The following is a 24,924-nucleotide window of genomic DNA, read 5'->3' on the forward strand; positions in this document are numbered from 1 at the left end:
ATGGAAGTGAGAGCTGGACCATAAAGAAGGCTGATCGCCAAAGAATTGATGCTTTTGAATTCTGGTGCTGGAGGAGACTCTGGAGAGTCCCATGGACTGCAAGAAGATAAAACCTCTCCATTCTGAAGGAAATCAGCCCTGAGTGCTCACTGGAAGGAGGCTCCAAGACTTTGGCCACCTCATGAGAAGAGAAGACTCCCTGGAAAAGACCCTGATGTTGGGAAAGATGGAGGGCACAAGGAGAAGGGGACAACAGAGGGTGAGATGGTTGGACAGTGTTCTCGAAGCTACCAGCATGAGTTTGACCAAACTGCGGGAGGCAGGGGAAGACAGGTGTGCCTGGCGTGCTCTGGTCCACGGGGTCACGGAGTCAGACACGACTAAACGACTAAACAACAATAACAACAATAACAACAAAAAATCCCAGCATAACTGGAGATGCCAGGGACTGAACCAGGAACCTTCCACATGTCAAGCAGATGTTCAGCCACTGACACCAGTTCTAGACCACACATTTAAAGCACGTGGCTTCCTCTAGAGAATCCTGGGAACTGTAGCTCTGTGAGTGGGAAGCTACAGTCTCCAGGTTTTTCTGGGAGAAATCATGTGCTTTAAATGTGTGTTGAATGTATGCTGTGGGAAATGGGGGGGGGGCGCACCGGAGGGATCTTTGTACCCCGGCACCGGATATGCCTCAAATGGCCCTGCCAGGGCATGTGCGGGCTTCTAACCACTCTGAGCCACAGTGGAGAGGTGCGATTTTTGAGCCGCCCTGGGCCTGTACCCTTGGTAAGGGCCAACCTGGGCAACCCCTAGATACATCCCTGTACAGGTGCAGTTCTATGAGCAGTGATGAAGGTAGATCACGGACTATCTGGACTTAATGGTGTTGTGCCTCTTAAAATGGGAATCTTAATTAACTTTGGGGGGGGGGTGTTTAAGAGCTAGCATTGAAGACAGAAGGATATGCACTTTTCAAACTGTTTGTGCACTTTAGATATACTGCTGCTGGCTTCTACCTCCTTGATTTTTTGGACGGCTGTTGCTGTTTCATATGTATTATGCTTTATAGTTGCACCTAAGGTGAGTAAGTAAAATTATGGGTCTGTATTTAGCAGGGGTTGAGTTATGGAGTTTATTTGACATATTTCTGGGTATAACTTGATATGCTGCCTAGTAAGTACTGCTCATTAAGTATTTGTACCATTATATATTACTATGTATCACTTATTATTTGCATTCTATAAATATAACATTTTGTTGTTGTCTGGATATTATGGAATACATATTATATTGCTTATTATTATTTTGTTATGTTGTTAACTTATTATGGTCTTTGTATAAAGTACACTATGCAAATTTTAAATAATTTTAACAATAACAACAATAGCATCTGGCAAGCCAAGACTGCTGTATTTGTGTGGCCCTCCTGCTCATTTGGTTGAGTGGAGTCCTGGACCTCCATCCTAAAGTCCTGCTCTGATGTCACCAGGAGGGCTAGGAATCTCTAACACGTCCTCTCCAAACTATATTTTCCAGGACTCTTCGAGGGAAGACACAATCAGTGAATTGCATGCAATGCTAGTCCTATTCAGAGTAGACCCACTGAAATTAATGGACCTGAATCAGGGAGGTTAATTAATTTCATTGGGCCTGAATAAGACTAGCATTAGATACAACTGAACATGCTTTTAGTGTAGATGTACAGAGATACTCAGAGCCATGAGATAATTGAAATTCATTACACCAGCCCTCCTCAACTTGAAGCCCTCCAGATGTTTTGGACTACAAGTCTCATCAGCCTCAGCCAGTACAGCTGTGTCAAAACATCTGGAGAGTGCCATGTTAGGGAAGGCTGCATTACACCTTTTCTGTACTGGGTTCAAGGCTTATGTACTGTCTTGTTTCCCTGGAACAGAGGTTAAGAGTGTATATTTGGGATACTTACCGGTACTTTTGTAGATATGCAGTCTTTTCTCCTGAACAACAACAGTTTAGGCTACAAATGCTTCACGTGTTGCTTACTGCATAGGTGCCAAGAGAAACTTAACCCCTGCACACCATAGTCTTGATCCTGACTTGCTGCTACAAAACAACAATAGACACATCTCATGTACTATCCAGTTTGGCCCTTACAACATAGGTGCCATAATACTAGGGAGCGAGATGTTGTGGGTAACCCTGGAATGCATTTATGGGCCTAGCAATAGCCAAGGAATGTAGGAAGCTGTCCTATACAGAAGCAGACAACTGGCCCATCTAACTCATTGTCTATATTGGCTGTCAGTGGCTTTCCAGTGTTTTAGACTGTGGAGATGCACAGCCTGACTTAGAGATGTCAGGGCGTGAACTTGGGGTCTTCTGCATGCAAAGCAGATGCTATGGTCCTTCTCTCACACGCTCCTGCCTGTCTCTTTAGTATGGTACCAATGTCACTATTGGTTTAAGCTGTTAACACGTTTTGCACTGTTTCCTGGTTCATTTCCAATGTGAATATAGTTATTATCTACAAAGGCCAAGACAGCTTGGGACAAAGTTATCTGAAGGATTTTCTCCTTCCCTTTGAGTCTGTCTGCCCACTACACTCATTATCAGAGGCCCTATGCGGTGTCTCTCAGAGTAGGGATGGGGGAGAAATTTCGTTCAGCTTGCATTTAAAGGTGACCCTACTTACTTTGCACTTCCTGAAACAATATGAGAAGGGAAACATAGCCATCCCCCAAATTGGCAAATCTCTGAATTTTGCAATGCTGTTCTCCAGCCAGGTAATGTGTACAAAAATGCATAAGATAGGCTAAAGTGTGCAAACAAATGCATATATTTGTCAAAATAGCATTAAAGAATGCATTGCATCACAGGAACTTTCTTTGCAAAAATGTGCATTTTAGGCAAAGTTTTAATTGTTTTCTGGCTTGAATCCTAGAAGTTGGAGGGAGCTTTATAAGCCATTTAGCCCAACCCCTGTCTCACTTCAGGAAATCCAGAGCAACAGCATTACCAAAAGATGGTCCAACTACTGCATGAATACCTCTATTGAGAGAAAGCCCCCCATCCCTGGTCACTGGTCCTATTGTCAAATGGCTCTTACCATCAAGAAGTTTCTCAAAGTGCACAACCAAATCCCACTCTTCTGTAAATTAAGTCTGTTTGATTGTTTGTTGTCCTGTTCTCAACCCATCCCAGCTTGTCGACTTGCTACTCCAAATGAGGCCTGACCAGTGCAGAATGAACTGGTACTATTCTCATCATGACTAGCTGTGTTTCCACAATGCAATTTATTGTGGGCTACAGTTCTTCAAGGAAGGGCAATGTTGGAAGGGACAATGTAAGTTCCTATTGATGATTATTTACTGAAACCCAGCAGTACTTTAAAAGGCACGAACGATGCTAGGAAACAAGCTTGGTATAAGTATTATGCCATTGATACCTCTGTTCTGGCATAATTTTCTGGTATGTAAAGGTCATCACAGCTAGTCTTTTGCATTCATCTCCTTTGGGGAAAGGGACAGAGGTCAGTGGTACAAAGTCCCAGGTTCAGTCGCTGGTATCTCCAGATAGGACTGGGAATTGTCTCGTCTGAAACCTTGGAGAGCCACTGCTAGTCAGTGTTTACAATACTGAGGGAGATGGACTCCGTATAAGGCAGCTTATGTTCCTTCAAAATTATTTGCTTTCTCATCTTAGAAAGCTGGCAGGCTTGTCATCTTCATCACCCAAATCATAGGATTCTAGAGTTGGAAGAGACTCTCCCAGCATTGAAGGAACCAACGCTCACAAAGAGATGCACCAGGCCAGGCTGCGCTGGGGGCACTGACATGGGGGCGTCTGCTTCATGCCTGCCAAGTGCTGTTGGCTGGCTGGGCTCCCCGCTGCCTGGGGGGAGCCACCCTCCCCAGATTCCAGCCTTCCAAGGCTGCTGGGGAGGGCAGCATGGGGATGGGGCAGCCATGCACCCTTCAATCCCAGCCTTACCTTGCGCTCTTCTCACGCCACCCTCCCCAGATCCAAGCCTTGCAAGGCCGCTCGGGGAGAGCTAGCCTTGGAAGGGGCTGGTGCCACTCCAGCAGTAGCAGGGGCTGGGAGGGCACAGTGGGATCCTTTTGACCTCTGCCAATCACCCTACCCCCAGGGCAGGCACACACTCACATCCGCCCTGGGCAGCGGGGAGACACGCTCTGCTGCTGGTGCCCTCCTCCACAAGAGGTCCAGAGGGTGGCAAGATGAGAATGGGCCTTTTCTGTGGTGGCTTCCTATTTGTGGAATGCTTTCCCAAGGGAGGCTAACCTGGTGCATAACTTTAGGCACCAGGAGAAAACCTTTCTCTATAACCAGACCTTTGACTGGTTAACATTCTATGGCCTTTTAAATGTGTTTAAATAGTTTCTTCACTTGCTAAACTCAAAACAGCTATGCAAAATAAATAAATAAATAAATAAAGGAGAAACTGAATTCTTGTAACCAGGTACGTGTGTGTGCACCTCCAGAGTATCAGTATTTTGCAAAGGGATTGAAGTGCATCCCTGGAATTTTAGGTTGGCACAACTAACGGGCCCTGTTAGACTTTTTGTGGTTTGGAAAATGATGCGGAAAAGCATTGACAAATTTTGGATGAACAAATTTTTAACGGGAAGACATACAGTGCCCCTCTAGATGCCCTTTTTATTGTGCATTCATGACGATTTGTGTTCACAATACTATTGAGGGGTCATACGTGAGCCCGCTTTTAGTACTGTTTATACCAGCAAACCCTTCTTCATTTCCAATAAGTGCATATTGTGTAACATTACAACTGCTACAATAGGCAGAAAAATATTAAGTTGTTCATGAAGACCCTCCACAATGTTCAAGTGGTCTGTGATGAAAAAAGTTTGGGATCCCAAGCTTTGTGCAGAAGCCTTGTGGAAGCAAATCAGGGTGATTGCCGGACAAACCAATTGTCTGGAAGAGCAAAAACATGAAACAGCAGTTTGGAACAGCAAGGAAAAGAGGAGAGAGAGTGAGAGTGAGAGAGAGAGAGAGAGAGAGAGAGAGAGAGAGAGCTGTGAATTAGCAGAAGGCTGGGAGCCCCTTGAGGTTGCAGGTCCTTTCTCAGGGGATCTAATGTGGAGTAGCAAATCTGCCGCCTTTGTAGGACTGCATGCTCTTTGCCTCCACTTATGTTCTGCTTGTATATTTGTAAATAATGCAAAATTATAAAAATTGCTGCAAGTTTTCAGTGTTCTCTGTCCTCCAAAGGAAACCAAGCCAGAATTCTTTCTGCTGAGGCTTCTAAATACACACACCAATATAAGGAGACGTAGGTCCTGGGGAAGCCTCTCTTCTTTGCAGCTAGTAGAGCAGAGATGGGAAAATTTTGGCCCATCAGATTTTGTTGGACTCCAACTCCCATCAGCCCCAGCCAGCATGATTAATGGTCAGGGATGATGGAAGCTGGAGTCCAACATATGGAGGGCCACAAGCCCCACATCTCTGCATTGGAGGGGCAGGAGTTTCTGAGGATGGGCATCTTGTGTAAATCTATCCCCCCCCACCCATGTGATACCCATTATGAACCCACCCAATGACAAATTGTGTGGACTTGTAGGACTATCATGGTTACACAGAGGAAGGGCCATAGCTGAGTGTGACAGCATATGCAGGAGGTCCTGGGAACAATCCCCAATATCTCTGCTTAAAGGAATCAAGAAGAAGGTGATGGGAAAGACCTTTGTCTGAAACCCCAGAAAGTAACTGCCAGTTGGAGGACATAATACTGGGGTAGAACACCAAGGGTATTACTCAATATAGGGCAGCTTCCCTTGCACAGCAGCCAGGAGCGTTTGTGCAATGCCAGGAACAAGAGGCTGCCATGCAGTTGAAATGAGGGCAGAACAGGTACGCCACACAGGATTACAACATAACGTCACACCACAGGTCTTGGATCCAGCTCCTCCACCCTGACTGCAGCTTCTACACCAGGCTGGCAGGAGGCAGCTGTGTTCCTCTGAGCCAGCCCACACCCCTGCTTGGGTACCTCACCTGGTTTGGCCATATGATCCAATCACAAATCTCCGTTAGGAATCCCATCTCATTCCAGTTTGGGAGAGTTTTTTGCCTGGAGCTTCCCTCGTGTGGCCTGCAACCCGAAGCCGAGCCAGGCAGGAAAACAGAGACATTTGGCCATACTGGTTATAAGTCCCCAAGCAGAGCTGGACATTTCTGGCGAGCACTGCAACCGTCAAGTACAGGCAGATCTTGCTAAAGCTTTGGGTTGAGTCACCTGTCCTTTGCCAAGACCTTCTAAGAGAGAATGTCATGTTCAGTACAGAGTCCTCTGTTGATCTCCAGGACAGTGGGAAGAGATGCAGGGGAAAGGGGTGGAAAGAGCTGAACGGGAATCGTTGCCAGTCTTTAGAAGAACCTTTGGGGAAAATGCAAAACAGTTGCCGGTTTCCATGCATGCCTCTGCAACTTTTCCTATTTATCATTATGCAAACCACGTGCTGGCTTTGCAACATACCACAGCACACCTACCCACTATAGCAATTTGACTTGTACAGTACTGTCTGACTGGGGGCTCTTCAGTAAGTTCTTTCCCTCCCTCCATTTTATTCCTACTTTCCTAGGGATGAGTAAATCTGTCCATTTTGGCTTCTCTAAGTTTCTCATTTTATCACTCTTAAGTTCATTTCTCCAACACTGACACATCACTTTGCAAATTATTTATTTTTAAAGTCCTCATGAAAACGCATCAGGATTTTAGTGAGAATTTATCCTAATATTTATACTGATATTTATCTTTTCCCTCATATAATGCATTTTCTCTTCACCTCTTTACCCTGCCTTTTGACACTTGGGATGTAAAACACCGTTTACCTTCCTGCGGCAGTGGTACCTATTTATCTACTTGCACTGGTATGCTTTCAAACTGCTAGATGGCAGGAGATGGGACAAAGCAACTGGAGCTCACCCTGTCAAGCAGATTCAAACTGCCAACCTTACAATTGGCAAGCCCAAGAAACTCAGTGGTTTAGACCACAGTGCCACCCGCACTGAGAGACAGTGGCCCAAATTATCCAGCAAGCTTCCTGAGTGGGTATTTGAATCTGGGTGTCCCCAGTACACCCTCAGTGGCATAGCATGGGTTGCTGGTGCCCTGGGCAGGGAAGTGTTGTGCCCCCTGGTGGACTGGGCAGCTGGAGTGGAGGTGCATGCCTGGGGAGTGCAGAGCCCACAAGGCACATGGCTGCCAGTGCTGCTGGTGCTGCCTGGGCCCAGGGGCGGGGTGCATGGGCACTGTGCCTGGTTGTGCCCCTCTCAGAATTTTGCACCCAGAGCCACTGCCCTTCTGGCCCCCCACACTGCCACTGCCAGTGCTAGTCTAACAGTATCACCACTACATTTCAATGGCTCTTGTTTTTCAAGAAGCCAATTTGTATTTATTTCCCATTTGTAGCACATGACCAACATGTGATTTACCTAGGTAGCATTCTCATCATTGGAACCTTTCAGTTTTCTGTCAGTGTTTGTAAAAAGCAAAAAAAAAAAGAAGGAAAGGGTTCTGACTTCCCTTTGTCTCCTCAGCCTGGTCCTCGGACCCTTGTCGGCATAAAAGAGTCCACGAGAATATCCTTGCAGAGTTTTATTCTTAAACGTCTTTGTGCAAAACACGACTGAATAACTATACACACCAAAAGCTTTTGCAGATGATCTAGTGATGACATTACAGGAGCCGATATCTAGTACCAAGAGGGCTTTAGAAGTAATCCAGGACTTTGGTCAAGTGGCAGGTTTTAAGTTGAATAAAATGAAAACTAAGATTTTGGAGAAAAATTTGACACCGATAGAGAGAGAGAGAGGTTTCAGAAGGAGACAGAATTAACACTAGTAAAGAAAGTTAAATATTTGGGGGTGAATATGACATCTAAGAACACGAATTTATTTAAAGACAACTATGAGAAATGTTGGTCAGAGGTGAAAAAAGATTTAGAAACTTGGACAAATTTGAAGCTTTCCTTGCTGGGTCGAATTGCTGTCATCAAGATGAATGTATTGCCGAGGATGTTATTTTTATTCCAATCACTGCAAATCATTGATAAGATGGATTGTTTCAAGAAGGGGCAAAGAGACATATCCAGATATGTCTGGCAGGGCAAAAAGCCCAGAATAAAATTTAAAATTCTAACAGATGTTAAAGACAGAGGGGGGTTTGCCCTGCCAGACTTAAAACTTTATTATGAGTCAGCAGCTTTTTGCTGGCTGAAGGAGTGGCTGCTTCTTGAGAACACAGATGTGTTGGACCTTGAAGGGTATTGTCAGAGCTGCTTCCCGATCCTAGCTCACAGAGGATCACGCTAGCCAGCGGTCACTTATAAAAGTCTTTTATTGAGTTACAGTTTCCATTCTCAAGCTGCTGCGCGCAACTCTACGTCTTAAGGGTTAGACCGGCGAAGCTCCGTCTGAGTCTCCGCCCCCTGTACACCAACTTAATACCCTAGCCTTACTCCACCTTTTCCGCCTGACTGTTCTTCTCTGGGTCCCTCTGCCCCCCGGGGTCTCTTCCTTCCGGGATTCTTCTGACGCTGACCCCCCGGACCCTCCTGTCTCCTTGCGCCGGGCTTTAGGACCTGGCTCCCTTTCCGGGCTGCTTACTGCGCCACCTTCCTCTGCATTTGAACTTGGCGCGCGCGCCCAACCTTCCACTTTCCGTCTGACCGTTTCTTCGCTCCCCGATGGAGGTGTGGCCACTCCTGACTCGTGCCCTCCCTCCTGTTGTGAGCTTCCAGCGCTTGATCCCTGGCGCCCTTCCTCTCCCCTGCTCTCTGTTGGTGACGCTGGTCCCAATTTCCAACTGCTCCCCTCTGAGCCCCCTCTGGCCCTTTCTTCCTGGGGTGTCCCCCTAGGCTCCCCCCTTGCCCTGGCCACTGGTGCTCCTTCCTGTGAATCTTCTGATTCACTGGAAAGACTCGGAGATCTCGGGTCGTCGTCATCACTCATCTTTTCTTCTGCCTCCTCCCCCTCGCTCTCTGTTTCCTCCCTTGCCCTTGCCTCTGCTCCTGAACCCCTGACAGGTATGATAATGTATTTCGGTGGCATGCATATCTCTGGTATGGCAAAGTTAAAGCACATAAGGCATTTAGAAACCATATTGTCAGGAAATCACTGTTGAATGTCTGGATAAGGTATAAAGATTTTCTAGAGAGTAAAACACCAAGGTGGCTATCACCTATGGAAGCGAAAGCTTTGAAAAAACTGAACATGGAGGCGAAATGGCCAAAATACTGGGAAATTCTAGAACAGGAAGGTGACAAATTGAAATTGCAGAGTTATGACAAGCTTAAGGAGAAGGTGCGAGACTGGCTACATTATTTTCAAATAAGAGAGGTTTATAATTTGGACAAAAAAATCGGTTTCCCGGTGGAAAAATCAAAGTTAGAAACAGAATTGTTAGAACCCAATGTAAAGACGCTTTCGAGAATGTATAACTTGCTGTTGAAATGGAATACTGAGGAAGAAACAGTAAAATCGGCAATGATAAAATGGGCACAAGACATAGGCCATAACATTATGTTTGCTGACTGGGAGAAGTTGTGGACCACCGGAATTAAATTTACGGCATGTAATGCCTTAAGAGAGAATATTATGAAAATGATGTATAGGTGGTACATGACCCCAGTCAAGCTGGCAAAGATATATCATTTGCCCGATAATAAATGTTGGAAGTGTAAAGAAATTGAAGGTACTTTCTTCCACCTTTGGTGGATGTGCCCAAAGATTAAGGCTTTCTGGGAAATGATATACAATGAACTGAAAAGGGTATTTAAATATACCTTCCTGAAGAAACCAGAGGCTTTTCTCCTGGGCATAGTTGACCAATCGGTGTTAAAAAAGGATAGAACTTTCTTTATGTACGCTACAGCAGCAGCAAGAATTCTTATAGCAAAACATTGGAAGACAGAAGATCTACCCACCGTGGAAGACTGGCAGATGCAACTAATTGACTAAATGGAGATGGCGGAGATGACTGGCAGAATTCGAGACCAGGGAGAAGAGCAAGTGGAAGAAGATTGGGGGAAAATTAAAATTTATTTGCAGAAACACTGTAAAATTTCTGAATGTTGATGACATTGAAATGAACTGTGGGGGCTCTAGCAATAAGATAAAATTTAAGATAAAATTAACAAATTAACAAATAGACAAACTAAGGGCTATGAATTTGCTGAATCAACTTTTAAAAGTGATACAAGAACGGGGGATGTGAGGAAGTCAGGAAAATATGTGAATTTAAGATATAAAACCAAGAAAGAGGGAATTTTTGTGTTTTCTTTTATATGTGTTTTTTCTTTTTTATTATTAGTTTTTAATGTATGTATTTTTGTATTTTTGTGTTTAATGTTTGTAGTGTTGTATTTTGTAGTATGTATGCTGTGTTTTCATATTTTCTTTGTTTTTGTTTTTGTATTTTTCTTGTTATATTGTGCATTGTTAAAACTTAATAAAAATTTTATAAAAATAAAATAAAATGAATAACTATACACACCAGCACTAACCAACCAATCAACCCAAACACCAGCCACAGCACAAACTAACATTTCTCACTTTATATATACAACCTGCTGCAAGCCGCTGAGTCATGCTGACCCAGCTTTATTCGCATTAAAGAAACAGCGGCCATTTTAGCCGTGACACCCCTTCTGTTTCTTAAATGCGAAAAACCCCAACAGAAACAATACATACATACATACATACACTATATACATAAACCCAGTTTTGCCATCGATTCATTATGGCATGTTGCTGGCAAAGGCTTGGTAAACAAATCAGCAATATTATCTTGTGATTGACAATACTCCAGTTTGATCACCCCATTCTGTACACAATCTCTCACATTCGCATGACGGATAGCAATATGTTTTGATGCGGACTTCGTTATTTCCGAGCCCGCTAATGTAATGCACGATTGGCTATCTTCATACCCTTGGATAGGCAAATCAACTTTACAATCTAGATCTTTTAGTATCTGTATAAACCACATGATTTCGTTGCATGCTAGCGATAGGCTCCCATATTCTGCCTCACAGGATGAGGTCGCAACAAATCCTTGTTTCTTTGACCTCCATCCAATTATGGAATTGGCAAACATCATAACCATTCCACTTGTAGATTTTCTAGTAGCTACACAGCTTCCCCAGTCCGCATCAACAAATACTTCTAGTTTTTCATCTTGTGTACTAGATATCTTTAAACATACATTTAATGTCCCCTTTAGATATCTGATAAGCCTTTTCAAAGCACACCAATCGGCAGTACTGGGTTTAGATACACGTTGGCTCAGAACATTTGTAGCACATGCAATGTCTGGCCTTGACCACTGGCTTAAATACAATAGTGATCCTATTTTTGAGTGATACAACTCAGGCTGATCAAATTCATCATCATACACTGTCTTTGGGAAATCTGGTGTCATGGGAGTCTGAACCAGCTTGCAGTTTTCCATGCCAAACTGCTCTATAAAATGAATAATTTTCTCTTTCTGACTCAATAGGAAGCTTCCATCTGCTTCCTGCCTTACTTCTACTCCCAAGTAATTGCTTACAGGCCCTAAGGCTTTAAGCTTAAACCTCTTTTCCAGCTGACTTGTGAGCTTCTGGATCTCATCTGCAGAACTCACTGCTACAAGCAAATCAACAACAAAGACTAAGAGCATTAGATATTTGTTGCCTGTCCCCTTGGTGCACAGGCATGGATCAGCCACACTCCTTTTAAAACCAAGTTTTACAAGGGCTTCATTTAAACACTGGTTCCAACACCTTCCACTTTGTTTGAGACCATAAACAGCCTTTCTCAAACCCCAGACTGCACCATTCCCCTCTTCAAGCCCAGGGGGCTGTCTCATTAACACTTCATGGTCTAAATTTGCATGCAGATATGCAGCATCAACATCAAAATGGTGCACTGCTAGTTGTCTTACAGCAGCAATGGAAAGCATTAAACGAAAAGTTTCACTCTTTACAGTGGGAGAAAACACTTCATCATAACTCTCCCCTTTAATCTGAGTGAACCCTCTGGCTACTAATCTGGCTCGAAAACGTGGTTCCCCAGATGCAAGGGTTTTCCTTTTGTAAACCCACTTGCATGACACCACTCTGCCACCAGGTGGCGGCATTATGACCTCAAACACTTTGTTACGTTTAAAAGAGTCCATTTCTTCTTTCATAGCTTGTTCCCACAAAGCACATTCCCCAGGGGCTAAGTCTAAGACTTCATTATAACTTTGTGGTTCCACACAACTCACACTGCATACTCTCACTCCTCCTAGGGTCAAACGTTGAGGAGGTACACCCTTGTTTGAACGCTGGGAGCGCCTAGGCACAACTACTTCTTCTTCCCCCCTTATCTCTGGTTCTTCTTCCTCTTCCTCTAGAGAAGTAGTATTATCTATTGCCACATCCTTTGGGGAAATCTGTGCCTCCTCCTCATCCTGCTCCTGTTTTGCCAATGGCTGAGAAGAAGCCTCTTCTCTTACTTGCAGGGGCAGTAGGCAATCTGGGTTGGCATGGATCACAGTCCATCTGCCCTGGTCAGCAAATTCTGCGCTTCATGACAGAACCACGCGTCCTGGGCATAAATTGAAATGCCACCCTTTGCCATAGGACTGATATCCCACAAACTGCAGTTTCTGCGCTCTAGCGCCCCCTTTCTGGCGCTGAGCTTTGGGAATGTTTACATGTGCCCAAGCACCCCAGTTATGGAGCATTGTCCACTCTGGTTCTTTCCCAAACAACACACAATAAGGTATATCTTTTATAGAGCTAGACCAGGTTCTATTAATCAAAAAGTTCGCAGTCAGAAAAGCCTCGCCCCACAGCCTATGGTTGTGACCCAATCCTGCATCCACTAGCAGGCAGTCCTTTACTGACTGTATTACAGCCCCACGTCTTTCACACAGACCATTTTCAGCAGGGCTATAAGGGTTAGTCAAGCAATGAGTGATCCCCTTACGTCGCAACCATGTCCCAGATTGTTTGTTCAGAAATTCTCCACCCCTATCTGTTTGCAACTGCACAACAGTGCGAACGAAGAGCTTTTCAGTATCATGCGCAAACTTGAAAGGATAATGTAGGATAATGTAGGTTTGGTCAGTCTCATCATAACGCTTACCTCTCTGCTGTAGTTGAAGAAACAGAGATTTCAGCGTTTGAAGATGAGTTGCCAAACTCTCACCTTCTTTCATAACAGTCCTGAACAGCCTTCTGGTCAGAGAAATTATAGTTCCAGCAGTTTCTCTGACATGCATAGCCCTTAATAAATTCCAGCACTCAAACGCTATGCTGGCATTTGCTACATGCAATAACTGAGAGTTGCTCAAACACAGCATAATTTGGGCACAAGCCCTTTCATCTAGCCGTTTTTTCTCAGCAGAGTCCCATCTCAAAACCTCAGTTTCAACACAGTCCCATAGTCCATCTCTCCTTAACAACTGCTGCATTTTAATTGACCAACTCAGCCAGTTGCTCTCTGAGAGAAGTTCAAAAGGGATGCCTCCCCCAATATTTGGAAAGACTGGAAATCTGCCACCTCTGGTGGTGCTTGCTGAGCCCCTTCTGTGGGGCCTCCAGCAATCTCTCCTGACTCTCTCTTTAGAGTCCAACTGGATGGTCCTGGCTGGCACTCACCGGCTTCTAGCTGCTGCCTCTGTTGACCCTCAGGTCCCGCCTGGCTCTGCAACTGGTGTAGCCGCTCTGTGAGTCGCCTACTGTGGCCCTCCAGCAGTTCAAACTGTTCCAGTAGCCGACGCTGAGTGCTTTCCTGATCCTCAGATCCTAGCCGCTCCAGCGTCGCTGCAGACAGTTACAGCTTGCCACCAACTGCTCCAACACACAGCCACTGGCTCCATACACCACCAGGACTCACCAGCTTCCTGCTCAGATGCTGTCAGTCGTTTTACACTCTGCACATGCTCAGAAACACTGGGCCCATAACCTGTCAGTGTTTGTAAAAAGCAAAAAAAAAAAAGAAGAAGAAGAAGAAGAAGAAGAAGAAGAAGAAGAGGGTTCTGACCTCCCTTTGTCTCCTCAGCCTGGCCCTCGGACCCTTGTCGGCATAAAAGAGTCCACGAGAATATCCTTGCAGAGTTTTATTCTTAAACGTCTTTGTGCAAAACACGACTGAATAATTATACACACCAGCACCAACCAACCAACCAACCCAAACACCAGCCACAGCACAAACTAACATTTCTCACTTTATATATACAACCTGCTGCAGGCCGCTGAGTCATGCTGACCCAGCTTTATTCGCATTAAAGAAACAGCGGCCATTTTAGCCGTGACATTTTCAAGCAATGGAAAATGCAGAGCCTCTCCTCTAGCATACTCCATCAAGCACTTTTGTAATTGTTTGTGGCTAAAGGTTTGTGGTTGAAATCATTATTTTGTGGGCAGAATCTCTGATGTTGTTTTGTGTGACCAAGAGCAAGACAAACGCCACACCCACCCATCTGCTCAACCGTGCCTTGATGTCTGCACAAGTCCTCAACTTTGTCTAAAGTATCAATATTATATTAGTTAGCTTGAATATATAACAACCCCAACACTTTTAAGATATCCAGGCTCTTCTTATCTTCTCGTGCTTGGTAATATCTTAAAAGTTTTGCTGTTGTTGTGTAATCAAGCCAGCTAATTTAAGTACTTCAGACAAACCTGGTGGCTTGAGATCTACAAATCAGGCAGTCTTAGATATGTTTCCATGGTCCCCATTAGTGTATTCGTATACATTTCCAAACACATATACACCAAACCTAATTCCATTTCTTTCTGAATCCTATTAGCAAACTAGTATGTGCATGAAACAATTTTGCCCACCAGCCCAAGTACTGGACTGCACATCTCATGGGATTTTGAAAAGATGGAGAGAGGAAGTGGCTAACAGAAGCATGGCTATTCTCATAGCAAAGAGAACACTGTCTCCTAATTGCGCATGATACCTAGTTAACAAACAAGCAGCTTTCACACAGGCTGTAGAGCATGAGTGAGCAATAATGTCAAAGCAGGTAAAATAATATTGGTAATCACTTTGGGTAACTATGTGGAGGAACCCTTTGTAGTGCACTAAGTAATAAAGTTTTAGGATCTTGGGAGCATGATGTAGGGAAACGCCTATTTTGAAGTTCAGGTTTCAAATATTATTTGCCAGTGTACACTACCAGCCCACTTTCAGCCTACTCACAATCAGGATATGGATTCTGTTGTGACGTGGGGTTTGTGATTTCAGCTCTCTTGATATAACATGCTGGAGACAGTTCTCTAGTAACACTTCTTTATTAAAGCAACAAGACTAAAGACTGGGGAGAGGAAAGCTACATTTATAGGGACAGGGAACTAGCAAGAAAGGATACATTTTGGAGGGAACAATATCAGGCAATCACAGTCCTGCCTTTTGGAGGGAACCAATAAGACAGAGGATCCAAATACAGCAGCTTAAATGAACCAATAGTAGCTGTACCCTCTGGAACCAAAAGGCAGTTACTTTACCCTAATGCAAATACAGACAATAATAATACAGATATAAAATCCTTTGACTCAATACACAACAGATTCATTCTTTGTTACACAAGACAAGTGTATACATTTCCTTCCAAAAAGTATTGAAGGGTATGCTTTTGCATTATGGGTAAAAACTGTGCTTTAAACACAACTGCGAAGTGATTCTGCCTCAAGTCCTGTGGGAGATAAACTTGAGGAAGAGAAGCGGGGAGAAGGAATACTCCCAGGGGGAACTTGTAGTGCTCTAGATGTGGCCAGAGGACGTCCCTCTTTCCATCAAGGAAATGTTGGAGGGTATGCCAGACTACAGCCCTCATCATCCATGGCCACTAGTCATGCTGGCTGGGGCTGAATCCAGCAACTTATGGAGGGCCCCACCCCTGCTCCAGACCCAGGCAAGATCAGATTTTGCGGAAGGAAGCAAAGCTTCCTGATATTTCAGAAGTTGAAGGCTCCTCCCTCTATTATTGCCATCTGGCAGCTGCCATCCCATCAGTCTATCACAGAGGAAGCAAAGCCAGGACACTCCATCAGCTCAGCAAATTTTAGTTCCTCCCCCCACCCTTGAATTGTTTCCATTCCATCCCATTCGCTTGTGTTTTTTCTTTTAGATTCTACACCTGGGGGCAAAGACTGCCTGATTATTGAACTTAATAAATGGCTCCGGGAGCCACTTCATAGGGTTTGGTGTGATGTGAGTGAGTTGTGAATCGATATGAACTGACCTAAACCCTGTGATCATCATCTGAGGCTCTTCTTTGTGTGCCTTCTCTACCTGAGGTCCAGAGGGGGGTAACACGGGGAAAGCCTTTTCTGCAACGGCTTCGGCTTCACGTTTGTGGAATGCTCTCCCCAGGCAAGTTTCTCTTCAGCCAGGCTTTGGGCTGATTAACATTCCATGGCCTTTTAAATGTGTCTATGGGAGTGGGGTTATTGCTTTGTTTTGCTTTTGTTTCACTATGTATTTTGTGTTTTTTATTTTGTATTTTTATGTTGTGAACTGCCCTTTGATCTTCAGCTGAAGGGTGGCATGCAAATTTAGTGACTAAATTAATAGTGACAACTCTCAGGCTCATGTATTCCCACCAACGTTTCCTTCCTTCCTCCTCTTTCTCAGTGAAACATAATTTCCTGCATTCACATGCAAAGTGCAATAAATCAGACATTAGTTAAGAAATCACTGGGGTGGGGTAGAAGAGAGACTGTAGAAGCCCAAGCCTCACCACTGCTTTTTTACAGCAAACTTTATATGAATTGGCATTAAACACGAATGAGAATGTCAAGACCATTTGCTTACCTAATCCCACATTATCAACTGTGATTGGCAGCTGGTCAGCCAGGCTTCATGCAAACTCCTTTCCAGGTTCTGTAATCCAAGATTCCTTTCAACATACTGTAGATACTAGGGATCAAAACACTTCTGCTCCAGGTGATGGCTCTTGTAGAGGTGCCTGGCATTCAGAGCAGACAGCTCTGTGTGTCACTCAAGCTGAAACAAGTTTAACATGTTGCTTCAACACATAACCCCTGACTGAACCTTAAATAAGATGGCAGCTCAGTGTGGGTGGCTAGCTGCACCCGCAAGTGAAACCAGTTAGTGTGACTAAAAGGGTCTTGCCTGCTTCAGCAGCCATAGATTTCTGCAGCAAGGCGGCTTATTGGCGATTATGCAGTGCTCAGAGTGGTAATGTGACCACAGGCTGGAGGCGGGCTGGCAGGACGGTCTCTTCCTGCACTGGAGCTTCTGGGGCAGTGGAGACCAGTGTGTCCGGGTCTGCAGCCGATTCCCTCTCCCCCTCCAGTTCTTCATGGCCTCACCCCTGAGATGTGAAGCCCAACTCCAAGGCCATGACAGAACCTGGAGACCTTGTGCAGGCAATGCATATGCTCAACCGCTAAGCTATGTTCCTTCTATGTGTTTAGAAATCTGCAATACAAGACATCTTATCCTGAAATAAGATAATATTATGGCTGGCATGCTAGACTGAAAGCCTCTTTGCAGAGCTAAGCTGGTATGGTGCAAGTAAGGGTTGAATGGATCTGGACAAATTCTGGCACATAGTTCATATCCACACCATACATTTAAAGTGCACAGGTTTCGCCAAAGAATACAGTGGTACCTCGGGTTAAGAACTTAATCTGTTCCGGAGGTCCGTTCTTAACCTGAAACTGTTCTTAACCTGAAGCACCACTTTAACTAATGGGGCCTCCCGCTGCCGCCGCGCTGCCGGAGCCCGATTTCTGTTCTCATTCTGAAGCAAAGTTCTTAACCCGAGGTAATATTTCTGGGTTAGCGGAGTCTGTAACCTGAAGCGTCTGTAACCTGAAGCGTATGTAACCCGAGGTACCACTGTAATGGGAACTGTAGTTTGTTCAGAGTGCTGGGAATTGTAGCTCTGCAAGGGCTAAATACAGTTCCCAGGATTCTTTGTGGGAAGCCACATGCTTTAAATGAATGGGGTAGATGTGACTCATAGGTGAAGGGGTCACATGGTTACTTCACCATATACCTAGCCCATAACATAGGAAGGTGTCTTACACTGAGTCATGCCAACAGTCCAGAGAGCCAGTGTGGTGTAGTGGTTAAGAGCAATGGACTCATAATCTGGTGAACCGGGTTTGCTTCCCTGCTCCTCCACCTGCAGCTGCTGGGTGACCTTGGGCCAGTCACACTTCTCTGAAGCCTCTCAGCCCCACTCACCTCACAGAGTGTTTGTTGTGGGGGAGGAAGGAAAGGAGATTGTGAGCCGCTTTGAGACTCCTTCGGGTAGTGATAAAGCGGGATATCAAATCCAAACTCTTCTTCTCCTCCTCTTCTTCCATTTTGCTCAGTATTGCCTACACTGACTGACAGTAGCTCTGCAGAGTTTCATCCTAGCAGGGCATGCTGGGGGTTGAACTGGGGACCTTCCACATGCAAAGCAGATGGAAGCCCTTTCTCTCATCAGATTCAGCCCACCTGCACCAGCCTGCTACAAAATGTTACATACAACAAGCACCAACTATGGAATGAATGTTTGTTTATTTTTATTTTTATTTTCTGTTGATTACTTATGTTACACAGTTTTTAAAACCAACAAAGCATATAAAAAAACAGGGGGGAAACCTTGCTTTTGGCACATTTGTGGTGGCAGTAAGATGTGGCTGAATTAAGATGTTAGTTTAACCAATCTGCTTTTGCCATAGATTCCCTGGCCCAGTCATGACCACGCTTTTCATCTTATTTTTTGATGCAAGCAGGTGTTCTGGTGGAAGAATAATCTTGTTGGGCCAACAGGATAGTATTCTTTCCTTTCCAAACACCAATGAAAAGCTCCAGGTCAGACTCAACATTTTCGCCACCCTACCTGCCCTTTGGCCATCACTCCCCGGATGCAGCTCCTTTCCCAAATTAAATGCTACAAACATTCCGGAGAGAGCTGAAGCATTCCTAGCTGAGTGCCTGGCCTGTTGCACAATGCAGTGCTCAGGCAGTTTGGTTTTTCCTTCATCTCTGCCTGTTTAGATTCCTGCTTGCAGAATGACTAACTTTAAGGACTAAAAAAAAGTGTTTTGATTACCCTGCCTTTTTTGGCCAACTGGGAGCATTAGTCACAGCATTTCTGTGCAGAGAAGCCAGGCTTTAGCACAGCATCACTCCTGTTCTCTCACTCTCATACTTTCTCCCCTCCTCCACTTTTATGACATTTTAAGGATCTCAAAGACAATGAAAATTGAGGAGTGAGAGCATGTGAGGGCTGATAGCACTACATCCAAAGCATTGCACCACACTTACCCCACCACAGTCAGTGTAGGGCCTTCTGGGTGTGGGGAATTAAATGTGCACTCCCACCATCCTGGGCCTGGTGTCCTTCTCTTACTCATCCAGCAGATCAGCACAACCTCCTTTGCGCTGCCATCCAGCTGCTCACAAGGGAGAGAGGGCTGCCGGGGGCAATTTGCTCCATTTCAGCTAGCACTGGCCTGTGGTTTCCTGTATGTCCTGTTCCCCCACTCCGTATGCCCTGTATGCCCTGTTCCCCCACAACGTATGATGTGCACTCGGACTGCAGTTTTATGTTTCATTTCATAAGGTGCTCTAGGAGCTAGGATAATGAATGTTTGAACACATGCAATTAAAACTGTCATGACCCAGGAGTCCATCAGTGACACAGAAGGCACCAACCATGGAGGCCCCAGAGCTAGCTCCACCAAAAAATATATCTTCCAATATATCTTAATGTTCCTTAACATCACTGACCTTGCTTTCAGATCCTGCAGAATAGTGGCAGTTTGGTGGCCCTTCTGTTTCTTCACAATATCCGAACCGTGCAGACATTAATGCCTAAAAAGCACTTGTGCAACCCAAAAAGAATGCTCTTGTTCAGGGCAACAACCACTCTGGAAAAGTGGCCTTAAAATCATGCTGAAGACTCACAAGGAAGGGGGATTCCAGATAAGGAAAATTACACCCTTTGACCCTCTTACCCCCTCTCCCATAAATTCTATAGTGATGAGGGGTTTCTTGCATGGAGCCTGAGCATTTTTATAGCTAGATGGCCTGGGTTGTGGGGCAGAAGTGGGAAGACATTGTCTTCTTTCTCCTGAAACATCCTCCTTGAGATCATGAGAGGCCCCTTCTGAACCCTAATTTCCCTACTCCAGGATACTTTGTTATAACCTGTTAGGGGCTTGAGCCAGTGGCATAGCGTGGGTTACCAGGGCCCAGGGCCGGGGGGGGGGGATGGAAACAGACAGAATATGCATGCACATTCAACTGCCTAACGGTGTACATGTCACCCTTGAGATTGCAGCCACAGAGATAAAAAAAGACTTGTTCCGTTGTCTGGAGAGGTCACTTCTGGTTCACACAAAGAAGCCATTTTCAATGGAGCCTAGTGGCGGAAGCGTACAGCTGTAGTGAGGCAGCACCGGGTATGGAAATTTTGTGCCCCTAACAGTTTTGCACCTGGAACAACCATCACTCTCCCCCCCCCCATGCCACTGGCTTGAGCAAACCAGTTTCCTTTCTTTGTCTGGCTTTAGGTTGGGTTTTCCTTTCTTTCCCCCCTTTCTCTCAACTGACACCCTAAGATTTTCTGTCTCAACTAATCTTAGCCATAGGCTTAATCAATAGCAGAGAGATGGGTAATTTTTTTTCAGGCCAGAGGCCACGTTCCTGAGTAACCTTACAAGGGCTGCATGCCGGCAGAAGTGGGTGGAGGATCAAATGTAGATTTTACCATTGTGCAGTAGACCAGTTTCTCACACGGATGGACAAACACACACACCTCTGTCTTCTACCCAAGCGATACATTCCTGCTAAACAAAAACCCCTGGGAGAGGGCATAGCACAGGCAGTGAAAGGGGTGGCATGGGGAAAGTTTGAAGGACCAGACAGTGAGGTTTGGCGCTGGTGACATGTGGGCCCCAGGCCTCAGGTTCCTCCACACTGATCAACAGGTTTGTAAGTCATGAGACCTCACTATAGTTCACAAAAGCTTGTTTTACAATGAATCCATTAATCAGTAATATGTCTCCACAAGACTCTTTGTTCTGTCTCCTATCCAAGCATCACTCTTATGCAAAATACAGGTAGTTACATCTCTAACATGAGCCAATTCCCAGTCCATGAACTGACTTTAAATCAAGGCAAACAGCCCTGTGGCTTTTGAGTTCCTCTGCTTAGTTGCTTTTCATTCATCCCAGCACTTTACTTTGGGGCAGTTTGGTGTATTTAAAAAAAAAGTTCTTTATCATATTTACATTATTTATTTCTTGGAGGGCACAAGTTGTTCCCTTGCAGAGTACTTAGGTATGCCCTGGCATACAGTTTGGACATTATTGATGGAGACTGATTTGAAAGCAGCTGCTCGATGGGAAATGACTTAAGGCAGTAATGATGAATGATGTGTAATATATGCTGGAGCCTGAAAGCCAGGTCCCAGTTTTGCCAGGGATTGTGAAAATACACCTTGCAAAATCCAGACCCTGTCTCACCTCTCAAGAGATGACACAGAATGCAAATGAGAGTCAGCGTGTCACAATGGTTTGTGTGCCAGACTGAGGCTGGAGAGTTCCAGGTTCATGCCTGAGCAGGAATTTCACTGCTTCATCTTGGCCTAACCTACCTAGAGGTTGTTGTGAGGATACAATGGGTAAGGTGGGTGAGGAAGGGCTCCTTCAGACTGGTGTTTTATTGCGGGTGTATTCTGCAACATGTTCTTGACTCAATAATAGTGTATTAGTCATGGATTTATTCTGTTTTAATTTGTTCCACAATGCTTCTCCACACTACTGCTGTCCTACGCACACACAATTGTCACTTTTACAGTTTTTCCACATTCACCGAAGCACAAACAACACATTTAACATCAACTTCCCTTCCCCCACTTCCATGGTTCATTTTAATCCTGGTCCTGAATGGAGTAACTGTGCCACTGAAGGACCAGGTTAATTCTGTGTCCAGGACAGCTGTCTACCAGCTCCATCTGGATGCCAGCTGAGGCCCTACCTGCCTGAGCATTGTCTTGCCAGAGTGGTACATGCCCTGGTTATCTCCTGCTTGGACTATGGCAACACGCTCTATGTGGAGCTACCTTTGAAGGTGGCTAAGAAACTACGACTAATCCAGAATGCAGCAGCTACCAGGGCCATATAACACCAGGCCTAAAGGCTCCACACTGACTCCCAGTATGTTCCCAAGCACAATTCAGCGTGTTGGTACTGACCTTTATAACGCTAAATGACCTCAGCCCTGCATACATGAAGGCGCATCTCCACCACCATCAGACAATGAGGTCCACCTCCGACGGCCCTCTGGTGGTTCCCTGACTGTGAGAAGTGAAGCTACAGGCGACCAGGCAGAGGGCCTTCTCTGTAGTGGCACGCTCCCTGTGGAACAGCCTTCCATCAGATGTTACAGGGATAAAGAACTATACAACTTTTAGAAGACATCTAAAGGCAGACCAGTACTGTATTGGGAAGCTTTTTAATGTTTTTATACTGTATGTGTTGGAAGCCACCCAGAGTGGCTGGGGCAACCCCAGCAGAAGGGCGGGGTATATTATTATTACTGTGTTATTATTAGGACACCATTTGGGCAGACACATACAGTTTCCCTTGTATTGTTTACACAGTGCATTTGTTCCTGTAGCTGATACTTTTTGCATTTGATTATACAGTACATAACACTCAGGCCCAGATGAGACAGTTTATCTGCATATTTTTCTCTTTAGTGACAGTGTGAATCATGAGACCTATATACAGTGGGAGGGGAGAAGCATTTTCTTTTCTCTCGTGTTTGAATGTTTTATTGTCATATTTGCAGTGGGGTGGGCTAGATGACCCTTGGGGGGTCCCTTCCAACTCTACAATTCTATGATTCTATGGTTGCATGATATATTTTTTTTTGGGGGGGGGTTAATCCTGATATATATTTTGTTCTAGGAGGCTAAAATTGGTCAGAATCGAGTATACACTTCCAGAGTGAATGCTAAATACATTACTTCTGGTAAATGAGCCCCAACAGCTGCTAGAGGGCTGTGAAAATTTGTGTCCTGGGCTTTTTAGACTCATCTGCCCATGTACTGGGACGCGGGTGGTGCTGTGGGTTAAACCACAGAGCCTAGGACTTGCCGATCAGAAGGTCGGCGGTTTGAATCCCCGTGACGGGGTGAGCTCTTGTTGCTCAGTCCCTGCTCCTGCCAACCTAGCAGTTTGAAAGCACATCGAAGTGTGAGTAGATAAATAGGTACCGCTCCGGCGGGAAGGTAAACGGCGTTTCCATGCGCTGCTCTGGTTCGCCAGAAGTGGCTTAGTCATGCTGGCCACATGACCCGGAAGCTGTACGCCGGCTCCCTTGGCCAATAAAGCGAGATGAGCGCCACAACCCCAGAGTCGGCCACGACTGGACCTAACGGTCAGGGGTCCCTTTATCTTTACCCATGTACTATCTAAAATGAAAGGGGCACATTGGTTGCCAGATGTGATTTTTTTTTGGCAGCCCTCTCCCCCCCCCCTCCATGTAAACAGTTCCTAAATGAACTGAACTGCAACCATTTGGTGCATGAATGAGCCTGCAATCCTATGCAGACTTAACTGTGAGGAAGCTCCGCTGAAGAGACCTCCGGGTCTAGGGCAGTATATAAATTCAATGAACAACAACAACAACGTATTCAGAGTAAACATGTACAGGATTGCACCATAAAGGGATTTATACCCCACCCTCCAATCAAATTGCCTGGGTGGCTTACACAATTTCAAAATGTAATAAGTAGAATCAGCTTTTAAAAGAAAAAGATTCAAGAGGACACTAAAAGCAGCAAAATCCTTCAGAGCAGAATAAAAACATAAAACACAGCAACTAAGATTGAACATAGAATGGGTAACAACCATTGATAAATGTTTTTTAATCCACTTTTGGAACTTGCAAAAGGCTGTCAACAAATATTATACTTAAAATCTAGGATTATACATCTCTGAAGGTCTGGTGCATGCATTTTAAAAGTCTTGCTGCTGCTGCTGCTGCTGCTAACATATACGCCTGATAAGCCAGCGAAGGAGCTTCTCCCTTGCCTGCTGTGTATGAGCTGGTCTTTAATGGCATCCTTTGTAACCTAACTTACACCCTGCTCAGGGCTCCTGCAGTCTGCGCCCCTGGCTTGGGATGGAAAGAATCTGGGAGCCTCCCAAAGATTTTGCAACAGTCCAATCCAGCATCCACTGACAATTGCTGCTTGGCATCTCACTGGCATCGCAAGATAATAGGAGATAATTAAAGTTAATTACTAAGCTCATTGCAACCAATTTAAAAGGGCGGGGGGGGGGGAACACTGGCTCTTTTTTATTTTCTGTTACTTTTTCTTTTTTAAAAGGCTGAAGAGGTGCAAGAACTGTCAGAATCCAGTCCCTTAAAAATACAGGTTACACGGCCATTCATTCACACATGATCTCCTAAGTGAGAGGGGAATGTGAAAGGTTCCGCCTTGAAGATGAAAAGCTTCCAGTTCTGAAAAGAGAAACACTTGAACCTTTCAGCCAAATAGTGCAGAAGATTCATAGATATGCAGCTTTGCTTGAAGCCATATTTATCTAAGATGTTTAAATTATTTCACAATTAATCTGGTGGCAGAGTACTAAATCTCCCTTTCAGTCAAGCTTCTCCCAACTCAGTAACGGGAAATTTGGCATGAGTGGCCCAAGGGAGGATGGGAGCAGGCCGCTAGACTGTCCTGTGCTCTTGAAACAATGGCAAACTGTTTCCACTTCTATAGGGTTTTTACAGTGGTACCTCGGGTTAATTTGTTCCGGAGATCTGTTCTTAACCTGAAACTGTTCTTAACCTGAAGCACCACTTTAGCTAATGGGGCCTCCTGCTGCCGCCGCACTGCTGGAGCACGATTTCTGTTCTCATCCTGAA

General features: G+C 45.0%; 1 long non-coding RNA gene across 1 annotated transcript; it reads left to right on the forward strand.

The window, feature by feature from the left end:
- The first annotated feature begins 19,552 nt into the window (after positions 1-19,552).
- LOC310695870 lies at positions 19,553-24,625 on the forward strand. Its single transcript, XR_014520315.1, has 2 exons — positions 19,553-21,666; positions 24,380-24,625. It is a non-coding gene; the product is annotated as an uncharacterized lncRNA (long non-coding RNA).
- Positions 24,626-24,924: the final 299 nt, after the last annotated feature.

This window comes from Podarcis liolepis (genome assembly GCF_965112155.1).
Source record: "Podarcis liolepis genome assembly, chromosome: 16".
NCBI lineage: Eukaryota > Metazoa > Chordata > Lepidosauria > Squamata > Lacertidae > Podarcis > Podarcis liolepis.